The sequence below is a fragment of the Loxodonta africana genome, chromosome 4 (genome assembly GCF_030014295.1).
Source record: "Loxodonta africana isolate mLoxAfr1 chromosome 4, mLoxAfr1.hap2, whole genome shotgun sequence".
Taxonomy (NCBI): Eukaryota; Metazoa; Chordata; class Mammalia; order Proboscidea; family Elephantidae; genus Loxodonta; species Loxodonta africana.
The window spans coordinates 93,749,047-93,763,879 of NC_087345.1; the positions used below are offsets into that span (position 1 = coordinate 93,749,047).

Below are 14,833 nucleotides of genomic sequence, written 5' to 3' on the forward strand. Positions count from 1 at the left end.
TAATGAATAAGTACTCAAGTATGTGATGGAGTTACTTTCAGTTATTGGTGAAAATAATCAGCTGACAAGTAACCAGATTCCAGATGGAATCCTCACCCTGTTCAGGATTAAAGAATGGTCAGCAGTGGGAGCATTGAAACCAGAGGGAGTAGCCCCTCCAGTGCAGGGAGCTGAGCTGAGCCTTGGGATCTGTGAGCCTGCCTCCATGCAGTTATGCTCTCACGCCCGTTCCTCTTACCCTAAAAGGAATGTGCCTGAGTCTTTTGATGTCTTTCTCTCAATCACTGCTGTCCTGGTGATACTGGTATACTGACTATAACCGGTACTCATGTAGAATGACAACCACAGGTTAAACCAGGTCCCAGACTGCAGAGTTTTGCACTCTCTTCGCTCTAAGGAAGGCTGGCCTCTGAAGCTGTAACATTTCAAGTTCAGGAAAACAACAGATCTGATACATTCCATTATTCATGGAGGTTATACCCTATTGTTCATGGAGGGTTATAATGCATTCAGAGTTTGTTTGATTTTTAGTAGCAATTGAGAGTAGACCTCAGTTGGGGGAGGTACTTGACAGAAAAGTAAGGAAAGTTATAACCATGGCCAATTAGAATGAGGTGAGTTTGTAAAAACACTCGAGAAAGTTTTTAGTTAGCATGGAAGGCATGCTGGGATTCTTACTTCCCTTGGTACCCCTTTTCATTTAATGGCAATGAGTAAGACCACTGGAAATTTTGGAATCAAATAATCAGGAGAAAGTGAAAATAAATTTGTAAATTTACGGGTAGATATAAATTACCATAGGAGACTTACACAAATGGGCTTAGAACCAGAGAACAAATGCAAGTTAATATTAAATAAATTCAACAATTTGTACTTCTTTTAATCCCCCCTTTCCCTTAATTACAGTGAATTAGACAATTGTAAAATACACATTACACAAATCAGAGGCAATGTGAGAATGGATTTGAGTTTTTATAGGTAAAAATAACATGAGAGTGACGCAATGGCCCCCAGAACAGTGACCAGCTGCTTCATAGCTGAAAGATGAGAGAAAAAGATGAGACCTAAACCAGATTGTCGAGGGCACATAGCCTGCACTCGGCAAGGAAAAGACACATTGATGATAACAGCTTTTGGAGACAATATAAATTCCCTGTCTGTATGGCGAATGAAGACTAAGTGAGAAAATAATGTTTGTAGAGCCACACAGACTCCTTGCAGCCTCTCACAGCGGAGATCTAGCCACCATGCTGCAAATAACAGAAAGGTTCTAGGAAATTTTATCTGAGTCTGAGATGCGTCTTATTAATTACATTGACTCTCTGCAGAACTTTTAGCTCTTTATGCCTGTCTACTGTGGCTTCCCAGGTGAAATTCTTTATTTTGCTCGTCATCAACCCTGTCTATGACTTTTCTCTGCCACCGATTCAGGAATTTATATTCTTTTAAAAAAATAACTGATTTTGTTGTTGAAAATACACACAACAGAACATATACCAATTCAACAATTTATACATGTACAATTCAGTAACATTGATTACAGTATCCAAGTTGTGCAACCATTCTCACCCCCCTTTCTGAATTGTTCCTCTCACATTAACATAAACTCACTCTCCCCCACCCCAACTTACCTATCTAATCTTTCTAGTTGCTTTTGCCAGTTTGATCCCATTTAGATAGTTCTTTAAAATAACGCAATACTCAAGGCTGACATTCTTTACTAATTTAGCTAAACTTTTTTTTTTTTGGTTTAAAGACTTCATGGGATTTGTTTTGGCCAAAAGTTTAAGGTTTAAAGATTATCTCAGCACAATAGTTTCAGGGGTTCATCTAGCCTCAATGGCTTCAGAAAGTCTGGATTCCATTAGAATTTTAAATTCTTTTCTGAATTTTTCCCCTTTTGTTTAGGATTCTTCTATAGAATCTCTGATCAAAACTTTCAGTAATGGTAGCCAGGCATCGTCCAATTCTCCTGGTCTCATGGCAGTTGTTCATGGAGGCAATTAGCCTATCATTCCGTTTCCTCTTCCAGTCAGGACTATATATTCTTATCAAGTTTAAGACTTTTAGTGCATTCCCTAAAGTTTGTTAAAAAATAGTGATAGATTCATGACACTAATGATTTTAGTAAATGCAAAGCCTAACGTGAATGGTTTAGAGTAAGAGAAAAATGAATCAATATGATCATAACAAAGCATCTAGATAGATGAAGATGATTAATAACTTAAATAATTAAAATTAACTATATAAATAATTGAAATATTTAAACTTTCTCCCTATCATAATTTTGTGCCGTTCTCTCATGTACTTCTTTTTTTTGTTTTATTTATATATTTTATTGTACTTTAGATGAAGGTTTACAGAACAAGTTTCTCATTGAACAGTACACATATTGTTTTATGAGATAGGTTAACAACCTCATGACATGTTGACACCCTCCATTCTCAACCTTTACCGGGTTTACCAGTTCTTCCCTACTACCAGCTTTCCTGTCCCCTCCTGCCTTCTAGTCCTTGCCCCTGGGCTGGTGTGTCCCTTTAGTCTCTTTTTGTTTTATGGGCCTAGCCAATCTTTGGCTGAAGGGTGAGCCACAGGAATGACTTCATTACTGAGCTGAAAGTATGTTTGGGGGCCATACTCTCGGAGTTTCTCCAGTCTCTGTCAGGCCAGCAAGTCTGGTCTTTCTTTTCGAGTTAGAATTTTGTTCTACATTTTAGTCCAGCTCTGTCGGGGGCCTTCTATTGTGATCCTTGTCAGAGCAGTCAGTGGTGGTAGCCGGGCACCATCTAGTTGTGCTGGACTCAGTCTGGTAGAGGCCATGGTAGATGTGGTCCATTAACCCTGTGGACTAATCTTTCCCTTGTACCTTTCTTTCATGTACTTCTCATTTAGCTTGCAGCATCAGACATTGTGGGTAGTCAGGAGTACTCCTTACTCTAAACTCACCCAATGTCTTGTTGCAGGCAACTTTATCCTAATCCTTCACCATCCTCTTGTCTTTATTTCAGTACCTGATATGTTGAAAATACTTTTCTAAAGTTCTTTTCACAGTTGCCTTGACCTCCTTGTTCTTTAGGCTGTAGATGAGGGGATTCAGCATGGGAGTGATCATACAGTACTGTTCAGAGAAGATCAGCTCCATGAGGGAAACTGAGTTTGGCATAAGATGATGGAGCACACCTGAACCATAGTAAAGTGTCACTGTAGTGAGGTAGGAAGAACAGGTGGAGAAGGTCTTGCTTCTGTCTGAGGTAGAACTGATGCTCAGGATGATAGAGATAAAGAGTGCACAGGATAAGAAGACAAAGAGGAAGGTTCCCAGCCTATGCAAGGTTGTGAAACAGAGCAAGAAAATGATGTTCCTGGAGACATCAGAGCAGGACAGATGGAGGACATTTCACAGCTGTAATGGTGGATGATTTGGGCCTCACAGAACACCAAGTTCATAGCTAGCAGGATATTGACGACTGCTTCCAGAAAGCCCAATCCCTAGGAGCCCCACACAAGCTGTACATACAATTGTTTACTCATGATATGTCCATAGAGCAGAGGGTGGCAAATGTCAGCATAACAGTCATAGGTCATCACTGAGAGGAGACAAGGCTAAGTACCTGCAGTGATAAACCCAAAGAAGACCTGAGCCAGGCGGCCACTTACTGAGATGGTTTTTGTTTCAGACATGAGGTTCTCCAGCAATCACAGTGACTGAAGAGAAGCAATGATCCAGGAAAGAGAGGTGACTCAGGAAAAAGTTGTGGGTTGTGGGGAAAAGGGTTGTCGAGGTACGAATAAGCTCTGACCACCAGTAGCATCGTTAAGTTCCCCATCAAAGTCAGGAGGTAAATCACCAGGAAAAGCATGAAGAAGAGAACCTGGACATGGGGGTCAGCAGACAGTGGAGGAAGATAGACTCCGTGATGGTGCTGTGGTCTCTCAAAGCTGTTTGCAAAGGCTGTTTGAAATAACATATATATTATATATATATATATAAATATATAATAAATATATATATAAATGTACTAATTATATTATATAATTAATACTAAATAATATAAAAAAGCATGATAGCCAAGGTTCTACTATCCGTCAAGCAATTTTCTCATTGCATTGATTTTCTTCTCCTATCACTATTATTCAGTAAACCTTTTTAGCTTCTACTATGGCCTAGGTTTTGTGCCAGTCATTTGGATCATAAAGATGAATGACATATGGTCCCTGATCTTAAAATGGCTCCAGTCCATTGAGGAACATAGATAAGAAGACAAGACTTTATAAAACACTGTAACTGGTGCAAAGGGAGCTCAAAACGTGACTTAGAGAGTAATCAGTAATAACTTGTATTGAGAGTATATGAACAAAACTATTCAGCAGTAGAATTCTTGCCTCCATCCAGGCAATCTGGTTTGCTTCCCTGCCAATGTTCCTCATGCACGGCCACTACCTGTCTGTAGGAAGAGGCCTGCGTGTTGCTCTGAGCTGAACAGGTTTCAGCAGAGCATTTTTTATTTTTATTTTTTCCAGACTAGCTGAGCCTAAGATCTGCTTCTGAAAATCAGCCAGTGAAAAACCTGTCAATCACAATTATCTGGTTTCAGCCTATCATGGAGATGATGCAAGGCTGGACTGCGTTTTTTTCCATAGTTAATGGGGTCACCATGAGTTGGGAGCCAACTTGACAGCAGCTAACAACAACAACATGATTGCTCTAAGAAAGCATGTATCAGATGTGACACTTAGTTTTCAAAGGGTCAAGACTGAGACAAAGCAAGCCATGTTTGGTAAACACGCATAGTTCTGAAAAGCTGATATCCAAGATATGAGCAAGTGTCATAGAACAATGGCTCAGAATGTGGGCTGCTGGGTTAGACTATGTTCAAATTCCAACTCCAGCACAAATTAGCTATATGACCTTGTGCATAATATATAAATCTCTGTGCTTCAATTTTCTTCTATGTGAAATGCAGATAATAGTACTACAAATGGTTTTAAGAAGTAAATGTGAGATTATATAAAAAGCTCTTGAAAACAGTCCTAATTATTCAGTAAATACCTGCCATTATTATTATCATTATTATTCCTTGAGATTGTAATTCTAGGCAAAAATCAGATAAATTCTCACATAGGGTGAAGCATTATCAAAGATCAAAGTTGTTGCTGCTACTGTTACTGTTGTTATTACTCTCTATCAAGAGAGGTGTAAGCAAATCACCTTGACATCACTACTGGTAGTTCCCCTGCTCAGGACCTCACTTGGAAAGAAAATTGGCAGTTTGGAATTATTTTGGAATGAATCTTCTCTGTTAAAAGAGTAAACAACTTTGGAGTTATTAGGGGTGACTTCACTCAGAAAAGAAAACATACTGCCAGACTCTGGAGATGACAAGGGGAGAAGAAGTGGTTGGGACTGAGTGTAGACACAAGGGCCCATCCTGTATAGCATTACTAGGATGGATGTGTATCATAGGAAATGTCAGAGTCTCAGGCAAGCAAGCAGCAGGAATACTTAAAGGGGTATCCTGGCTGTACAAGCTGCCAGGATAGAGGACCTTGCCCTGCCCTACTTATTCTGCGCCATTCTATCAGACAATATAGGACAGAATTTGGAAACTAAGGGACTGTGAGAGTTTGTGTGTATCACCCTAAAGGACTGTGAGAGTTTGAATCTCAGCTTCTGCTGAAAACACCAGCTTCACTAGGAACACCCACTGCTGGTAATCCCTGCTCTACTAACTTTCCTAATCTTACCCTCTGAAGCCTGCTTAAAATAGAAATAGCACATTCAATCTTTTACATGCCTCTGTTGTAAAGACATTTAGATTAACTTCTCTGACTTTCATTCTGAGACATTATGCTCAGTCTCTATATACCATTTCTCCCTCATGTTCAGATTGGGCTCATGTCCCTCTACTCTGGTTTTCTTAAGTCTTCAGGTGTAGTTGGTAACAATGCTCTGCCTGTTTGAACACTGTTTACCCATGACTTCCAGCTGTGTGCTTACACCCTGAAGTCTGGCCTTTGGTTTATTCATAGGACTCATTGTGGTGGACCAGTCAATTTCCTGTTCATGGCCATTCTCAGTAAATCCAAGGCCTGGACAAGGGAAATTTCTGAACCCTTTTTTATTAACTGTTCAGCCATAAACTCAGCCTGTACATCTTGTCCAATCAGATGATCTGTTCTTCAGTTGGCTACAGGACTTTTATTTGAATTCATGAACTAAGAAGAAAGATGAAACAAAGGTGGCTTTCTATATCTTTTATCGCAACTGAGTTTATAAAATCTTATGATCATGAAAAATTCCACTGGATTCTGCACTAACAAAGTAAAATAGCCACAGAACAGTTTCTTCTTTCAAAGGATCTCAAATACCTTTTCATTTTCCCTGTGTCTGATATCATGTCTCACCTACATATAGTATTGACTGGTTTAACCAATCTGCAGAGCAGCTGTGTTTAGGCAGCTGGTGAGGCTGATTCTGTACCCTTGGTTTTTATAGCCAATAGTTAGAGCTTGAAGGCAGACTTAATTTTCAAGAACTTTAGCAACATTAGCTTCTGTAAGGACCAAAAGGGATCTCTTAGGCTGGTATGAAACATCTGGGTTGACACAATGACCAAGCCCAAAACCAAACCCGTTGCTGTCAAGTTGATTCCAACTCATAGCAACCCTATAGGACAGAGTAGAAGTGCCCCATAGAGTTTCCAAGGAGCACCTGGTAGATTCGAAATGCCTACCTTTTTGGTTAGAAGCAGTAGCACTTAACCACTGTGTCACCAGGGTTTCCGATGTAATGACCAGTAATCATTAAATGTAAATTTCTGAGTCTACTGTGAGTTGAAAGAAGACAGAGTAGCCAAGGGGTATTCCACTGGTCTCCAAGCAGGAAAGGAATCATTTTCAATGGATGCTCTAAAGGCTGTTTCTTGCCGTTTAGGCTTCTCAGATGAAATTACTTTCAGGAACATTTGCTGTGTAAAAGTGATTTGTTGATCAAAAAGTAAAAAACTCAGCAAGAACGTTCATTTACATAAACTGTCTATTCAAATCTACTTGCTTTGCTGAATCTGTTTAGATTCCTACACAAACTGGAACACATTCTTGTTTTAGTTTGAGTGCTTTCAGACTTACAAGTATTTAGGAAAGCATTTTTTAACGAGTTTATCATAGTTAGAAAAGACTATTATATAAGCCAAAATTTCCATTTATTTGTAATTAGTTATAAGTTTTTCAATCAAACCAGAATGTTCAGCATATTCCCCAGTATACCTTGAAAATATATTGAGTAAGCAAAAGAAATACAATTAATACTTGATTAGAATAATCAAGTCTGCTTTTCTAGAACATTTGCCTTGTTTGTTAATTTATATAAAATTTACAATTATTTTATTATTATTTATTTATCTGATTATAAAATTTATTTATATATGTATTAAGAATTTATACATGTATTTATGTGAGTATTTAATGGCTCCAGGTATGTTTGATATGATTATTTTTCCTATATATGAAAAACGTATGTTATACATCTTTAAAAATGTATGTGTGTGTATCTGAGTGTGAAAAAAATAATGTGTTATGGTGGTTTTTGCTATAATGAACCACGATTAATGGTTTTCATTATCTATTTCTTTGGGGGTTATTTCCTAAAACAAAAGATTAATAAATTAGGCTTAATTAAAATTTAGCACTTCTGCCCATTGAAAGAAACACTAAAAGAGTGAAAAAACAGGACAGATTGAGAGGAGATAAATACAGACCATATGGATGATGGAAACCGTGCTGGTGTAGTGGTTAAGCGCTAGGGCTGCTAACCCTAAGGGTCGGCAGTTCAAATCCGCCAGGTGCTCCTTGGAAACTCTATGGGGCAGTACTACTCTGTCCTATAGGGTCGCTATGAGTTGGAATGGACTCGACCGCACTGGGTTTGTTTTTTTAAATATATATGATGAGTGTCCTGTAGGATTTTATCTTAAACATAAATAGAGAAATGCTCATTTAGTTTATTGCAAGGTAGTCATGGCGAAACAGCCGAGGCTTCCCTCGCTCCGCTGCAGTTTTCCCCTCCTTAGCAGCCCACCAAGCAGCTGTTTCTAATTGCAGTTTGACCCTGACGCGACCCTAACCGCGGTTTGAATTTGGCCCAGAATCCGGCACATGCGTGAACCGGGATCTTAGCGCAGTGCAGGACCTGAGGACCCGTGACCCTGAGCTTGACCCCAGACTTGAACGTCTTTGGAGAGGAAGATATTTCTCAGCACACCAGGGTGCCCGAGCCCATTTGAAAAGTGAGAGGTCCCTTCCCTTGCAACATGACTCAGCAACTGGATCTTCAAATATGGGCATAGGAGGGATCGAGGTTTTGGGTTTTGGGCACCAATCCCTGCCTGCTGGGGACTCCAGGACATAAAAGCCCCCAACTCCCTTGGGGTGGGGAGCGTGTGGTCTTTTGGCTGCTAAGCCCCACATTGCTCCTTGTTTGTACAAACAATAAATTTCCACTTTCTGTTTCCCTTGCAACTGGTGGTGTGGCGTCCATCTTTTTTTGATGGGCTAATAGGACAGGACAAGAACCTGTGTTCAGTTACAAATTCTGATGACTCTGCTGGGACCCGCAAACTCTGAAACCTGCGTGGTGAATATCTGGATCCCCGCAACCCCTTAAGATGTGCCCTGACTCAGTTTGGTCAGTAAGGAGTTTCAGGGGGCCACTGTGATCCCTTCCCTGGGGCCAGGTCTGCCGGGCCCCCACTTCAGCTGGAAACAGAAACTGGAAACTGGGTGGGGAATGGGTAGGAGTCCCTCCTCTAAAATAAGGTAAGGTAAGCCACAGGACCAGGTTGTTTCCCTGGTCATGGAGGAGGAAGGGAGTGCAGTCCCCTCTGGGGAGCTAGGCAGCCAAGAGGGTGGCAACAGTGCAGTCCTAAGACCAGACCCTGAAGGTATTGCAAAACAAGGGAAGTGGGGGTCCTGGCCCCTAGGACCCATCCTTAGCCTAGTTGGCATCCCTCACCCCATCGGTTACCAAGGGTTGTAGTATTGGGAAAGGGTATTTGAGTCGCTCAGGGTTTGTCCTGCTATTGGTGACAATCTTTCTGTGAGGTCACCCTGTTAGTGAATTGGTTATTGGAAAACTGGTAATTGGTGACTGAAAATTGGTTATTGGTTGTTGGTAAATTTGGAAAAGGGTATATAAGTCCCTCAGCGGTCGCCCTGCCATTGGCGGCAATCTTTCTTTTGGAATACTCTTTTTCTCTTTCCCTTTCTTTCTATATCTGCTCTCCAACAGCAGAAATCAGGTAACTTATTTTATGGTCATTGATTTTGGTAGGGTCCTGATTTTGGTTCTATTTTTCATTAAAAAAAAAAAAATTTAGGTTTTGTTTATTGTCCTGGTTTTAGTTTAGGGAATGTCCTTTTTTCTGCATTGGTGTTCTTTGTCTGTCTGGTGGTTGCTCCTGTAGGTTGGGTGGAGGGCTTCTTATGTCTGAATGCATTTGGAACCAGTGTTCTTTGTCTGTCTGTCCATTTGTCTTCACACGAATGTGTAGGTGCAAGAATAGAGATAACACTAAAAGCATCCTGAAGTGTTCACCCTTAAGGTGTACTTTAAAGAACTAGGATAAATTCAGTTGTGATCATGGAAAAAGAGAAAGTCCACTGTGCCACCACCAGGGTTAGAGATGAACAGCCCTTACAACTCCAGTAGAGCTCATGGCTCTCCTCCCTGATCGGTGCCGGGTAGGGGAAGGGGTGGAGAATTAACCAGGGAAGGCAGTTCAAATGTCCTGGGAATTTTCCCTTGCCATTGCCCCATATAAGGTGGGGGGTACACTATCAAGGGGCTAATGTGGGCCAGAGTGCCGAAAAGCCAGAGCAGAGCTAACAGGGAGGGCCAGCCCTCAGCCAGTATCCCCTCCACCAAACAACCCCAGCGGCGAATAGAGGCCAGGTTTTCTTTAGCACAGCGGATTTACTGGAAGAATAACACCTCAGAATGTCATGAGAATCCCCAGAAATTGCATGAACTGTTTACTGCCATCTTTAACTCTTTTGATCCCACCTGGGCAGATTGTCAATCTCTCTTAAGCACCTTCCTCCCCCCCTCCCAAGAGAGGTGGATGGCCCTAGACCAGGCCTGAGAGAAAGCCCGGAGGTGACATGACGCTCAGCCAAGGGAGATACAGTTGAGGATGTCTTCAAGACCCCTGCTGGGATCACAATCGCACAGCAGAGTACAGTAGGCTGAACCGCTAACAGGACTGTCTTTTAGTGGGCTTTGGAGGTGGAGTGCCTAAGCTCTCAAATTGGAACAAGGTATATGAAAATAAACAGAATAAAGATGAGAAGGAAACCCTGGGGGCATAGAGGTTAAGTGCTACAGCTGCTAACCAAAAGGTCAGCAGTTCAAATCTACCAGGCACTCCTTGGAAACTCTATGTGGCAGTTCTACTCTGTCCTATAGGGTCACTATGAGTTGGAATTGGCTCGATGGCAGTGGGTTAATGGGTTAAGGATAAGAATCCTTCAGCTTGCCTCGAAAGGATTTATAGAGCCTTTGGACAATATACTGATGAGAATCCAAAGGACCCAGCAAACACTTGCACAGTCACTAGTATTTTTATAAGACAGTGTGCCCTGGACCCTGGGAACAAACTTTGCAAAATAGAAGGGGGAGTAACTATGAGTATCTGACACCTAGTCCAGTTGGCATTCAAGGTCTATAACAATAGGGAAGACAAATGTAGGAAGTGCCAGGTTGCCCTACTACCAACCGCAGCAACAGTACGGAAATAGTATAGGCATCCTAGGAGGAGAAGATCCACGGGCCCTAGTGAAGCCCAATCCTGACCCCCACTGGGAGAGAACCAGTGTGCATATGGTGAGCAGGATGGCCACTGGAAAAGAGAGTGCCCCAAAGGAGAGAGCAAGTAGTGAGCAACTCAACACCAGGCCTCTCTGGTCGATAATCCCAGCACATCGGTCCAGCCTCTTGCCACTCTAGATCTAGGCACCCCACCGCCCACTCTGCCCCTGGGAAACTGTCCACTGTGACTGTGTTCAGACGGTGGGCCTGGTCCATGCCAGCTGTCCAGACCCACATTTTCGACTTTTAGTGGACACCAGCTTAGAGACCTTCATAGGTGGGAGTAGCTTCATCGAGGCTGGCCAACAGAGGACAGGCTATGCAGCTGTCAGCCAGACTGAGGTCCTCTAGGCAAATGCTCTTCCAGATGGAACCTCGGCCCAAAATACCAAGCTGGTTGCGGTGATCCTGGCCTTGCGGCTGGCTAGGTCTAAGGAGTGACCATTTATATAGATTCGGAGTACATGTTGTCAATTTTACATGTATATGGGACTTTGTGGAAGCAAAGCGAGTTTTGAATTGGGCCAGTAAAGAAATCAAACATCACCAACAGATTTTACAACTCCTTGAGGTGGTGTCACTCTCTGCCAGTCTGGCTGTGGTACACTGCGAAGGACATCAACAGGAAGATACAATAGTGGCCCAGGGCCAAGAAAGGGCCAACTTAGAGGCCAAGCGGGCAGCAAAAACTATGACCCCAGTAATAGTGACTGATTCTAGCTTGCCACAAGCTGCAGAAGACCTTTATGTGGCGTGTTCATAATAGTTGCAGAAATAGGGGCCGGGCAGGGAAGAAACAGCTAATGACACTTGGAGGGGTAAATGGGTAGAAAGCAAGAAGAATGAAAACGGAGAGGAAAAAGGAAAAGGCAGAGAAGAAAAGAAGGGAAAGAACTAGAATAGAAAGAGAAAGAAAAACAGGAAAAAGGAGAGAATAAGGACATGAAAGAAAGGTGGGAAGGAAGTAGGAAGGTGGGATGGAAGGGAAGGATGGCTCCAGACTGGGCTGTCCTGGGTTTCCAGGAAAAACGTAAATGTAAATATATTGATTTATTCTGCTACTGGATCAGGTTTTGGAGTCCTGTGAGCAGCTGGCTCTGTACTGCCTGTCACTCTGTGTGGTCTCTCTGTATTAAAGACCACTATGTTAGAAAAAAAAAAAAAAAGAGGTGAACCAGGCTATTGAAGCCCACCCGACAAAACTTTGCAAAAAGTCCTGATCAAAATGGGCTAAGTAAGACCCTTCCCTTGGCTCTGTTCAGGATTAGGGTTGCACATCAAACCAAACTTAAGGTAAGCCTTTTTGAGCTTATGTATGGGCACCCCCTCCTCCGTAATTTGTGGGAGGGCTTAATACTTTGGACCCTGAAAACACCTTGGAGTCTAGGGACATACACAAAGCTAGCAGGCTATTAAACAATATTTGTATTCTGTGGCAGGGGTGCTTGACTCCCTTTACAGGTACACAGCATGGTTGACCCTTCCATAACCTGTGATCTCTCTCTGTATCAAGACCTGGAACACTACAGACCTGGCACGAAAACAACCCTCCACCGCAATCAAGATCGCCAGGAAGGGAGTGTGGATCCACCACCCTCGCATCAAGCAGGCTCCTACTCATGATATTGAACAAAAAACCTGCAAAACAGTAGGCATTGGCAGAACAGTGATAATTGAGAGACTTGGGCTTCAGAGGATTTGAAGTGATAGACAATTGTACCAGTTGATTATCATCCCCTGGTGACTGTGCAGGTTGTTTTAGTCTTATTGAGAGTAGCTTACCGGCTCTGTAAGACCTGGTGCCTATTTCCACGCTGAGCTCAATGACTAATTACTGACTCTGTCTATTCATGGCTCTGTCCAATTTTACCACCTCTATGTGGCCTTGTGGAAACCCTGGTGGCGTAGTGGTTAAGTGCTACAATGAGGGCGTAGGAGAAAACAATCAGGACACAGGTTCCAAGTCCATGCAGGAAGGTAGAGCAGAGCATAACGGTAAAATTGGTGGAGACATCAGAGCAGGACAGAGGGAAGAGTGAGGGCAGCTCACAGCTGTAGTGGGGGATGGGCTTCTCCCCACACAAGTTCAAGTTCATAGCTAGAAGGATGTTGATGAGTGCACCCAGAAAGGCTAGGCTCCAGGAGCCACACACCAGCACCTTACAGAGTTGGTTGCTCATCATCTGGCCATAGAGTAGAGGGTGGCAGATGGCAACATAGCGGTCATAGGCCATCACTGCAAGTAGGCAGGCTTCAGTGCCTCCAGTGTGAAACAAAAAGAAGACTTGAGCTAGGCAGCCCCCCATAGAGATGGTTTTTCTTTGAGATAGGAGATTCTCCAGCAGCTTGGGCACTGTGGTAGAAGAGAAGCAAAGATCCAGGAAAGAGAGGTGACTCAGGAAGAAGTACATGGGTGTATGGAGGTAAGAATCTACCCAGATGACCAGTAACATCAACAGGTTCCCCATGAGGGTCTGGAGGTAAATCCCCAGGAACAACACAAAAAGCAGAGCCTGGATCTTGGGATCAGAGGACAGTCCAAGGAGGATGAAATTATTTATGGTGCTGTGGTTCCCCCAGGACATTTAAAGATTCCTTTTTTCTGTGAAATAAGAACTGTGAGTAGACTGAGCCCTCCACTGACCCTTGCCCATGTCCCAGGACATCTCCATCTTCTCTCCATACATTCCCCTCTCCTAAGTCTGAATTTCATCATAAAGATTTCAAAGCTGTTCTCGCTGACCCCTAAGGTTTCTTTTCCCTCCCTGTCTGTGACAGGGGTCCCAAGCACCCATGATCAGACATGCTAAGTTTTGACTTATGCTTGATTTTCTGTGTTAAAGCCATGTTAATTCATGCCACCTTCTTCAGCTGGGCTCTTAATTTGGTTAGCTTCACAATATGTATATTTTTTTCTAGCATGTTTCTGAGAGTGGCTGTACCATACCTTCTGTGCTCTCCTCTATCCCTCATTCTTCAATTTTCTTCTTCAACACCCTTCCATAATTCGCTAGTGGTTAATGACAGTATGTTGTGTTTGCTTAATTTTTGTCATTTAAATGGAAATTCCACATATTTTGTCTTATCTAATGCAAGGGACAAGATTAAGAGGCTGGTGTGTATACTTATGTGTGTGGGCAGGTGGAAGGGAATTTGGTAGCAATGAAAGAGAAGATGTCTAACTCACTTTTTAGAAGAGAAAATCGAAGGTTTCTGGTAAAATATCTAAGTTCCTACATTTGTTGGGCTTGAATCTATGTCATATTTCTACGCCAAGAATTTTTTTTTTTTTATGAAAACACCTCTTTGTCACTGCCCATAGATAAAGTTAAATTTCTTCTTGATATTGACTTGTCTTCACAGTAACATCTCCTGCTACTCCCCAAATGGCCTCACTGCCATTCCAAATAAAGGCCGTCCAAGATAATTACCCCTGGTAATGACTTTAATTCAGTCTCTAGATACACAATGGAATGAATATGTATCTAAGTATAAATTGAAACAACTCTGGGAGACATAGAACACGAATCTCAATTTCAAATTTAACTTCTTTATGAACACTGTAATTGTATATCTTTGCCAAATGACAGTAGATGAGGCTCCCTTCTTAGAGAATAAAAAATATGACAACTCAGGAAACGCTAACTGAGTGCTTAAATAAATGAATGGATAGCCAAATAAGGGTCTGTAGTCCAGGAAGAATGAGAGGCCACTGTTCTTGGAGGGAAGATTTGGGTAGAGTGGCCAGAACTGAGGCTTCTGGAGAATCTGAGGCAGTTGCACACATCTATGTTTGTGGGGAGGAGACCCAGAGAGAAAAGGCAGAGGAAACTGGTGACAAGAGTGCAAGGAAAACAAACTTTCCTACAATGATTTCCCATCTCCCACACCTAGGGTGACCTTTCTCGTACTCTCTCCTCTTCCCTCCACCACTTACCTCAGCAGACTCCGTAGTTGGGTTGGAAGTGG

The 14,833-nt window shown here is 42.4% G+C and overlaps 1 pseudogene; it reads right to left on the reverse strand.

The window, feature by feature from the left end:
• Window positions 1–2,973: 2,973 nt before the first annotated feature.
• Window positions 2,974–13,449, reverse strand: LOC111753112 (olfactory receptor 8S1-like; annotated as a pseudogene).
• Window positions 13,450–14,833: the final 1,384 nt, after the last annotated feature.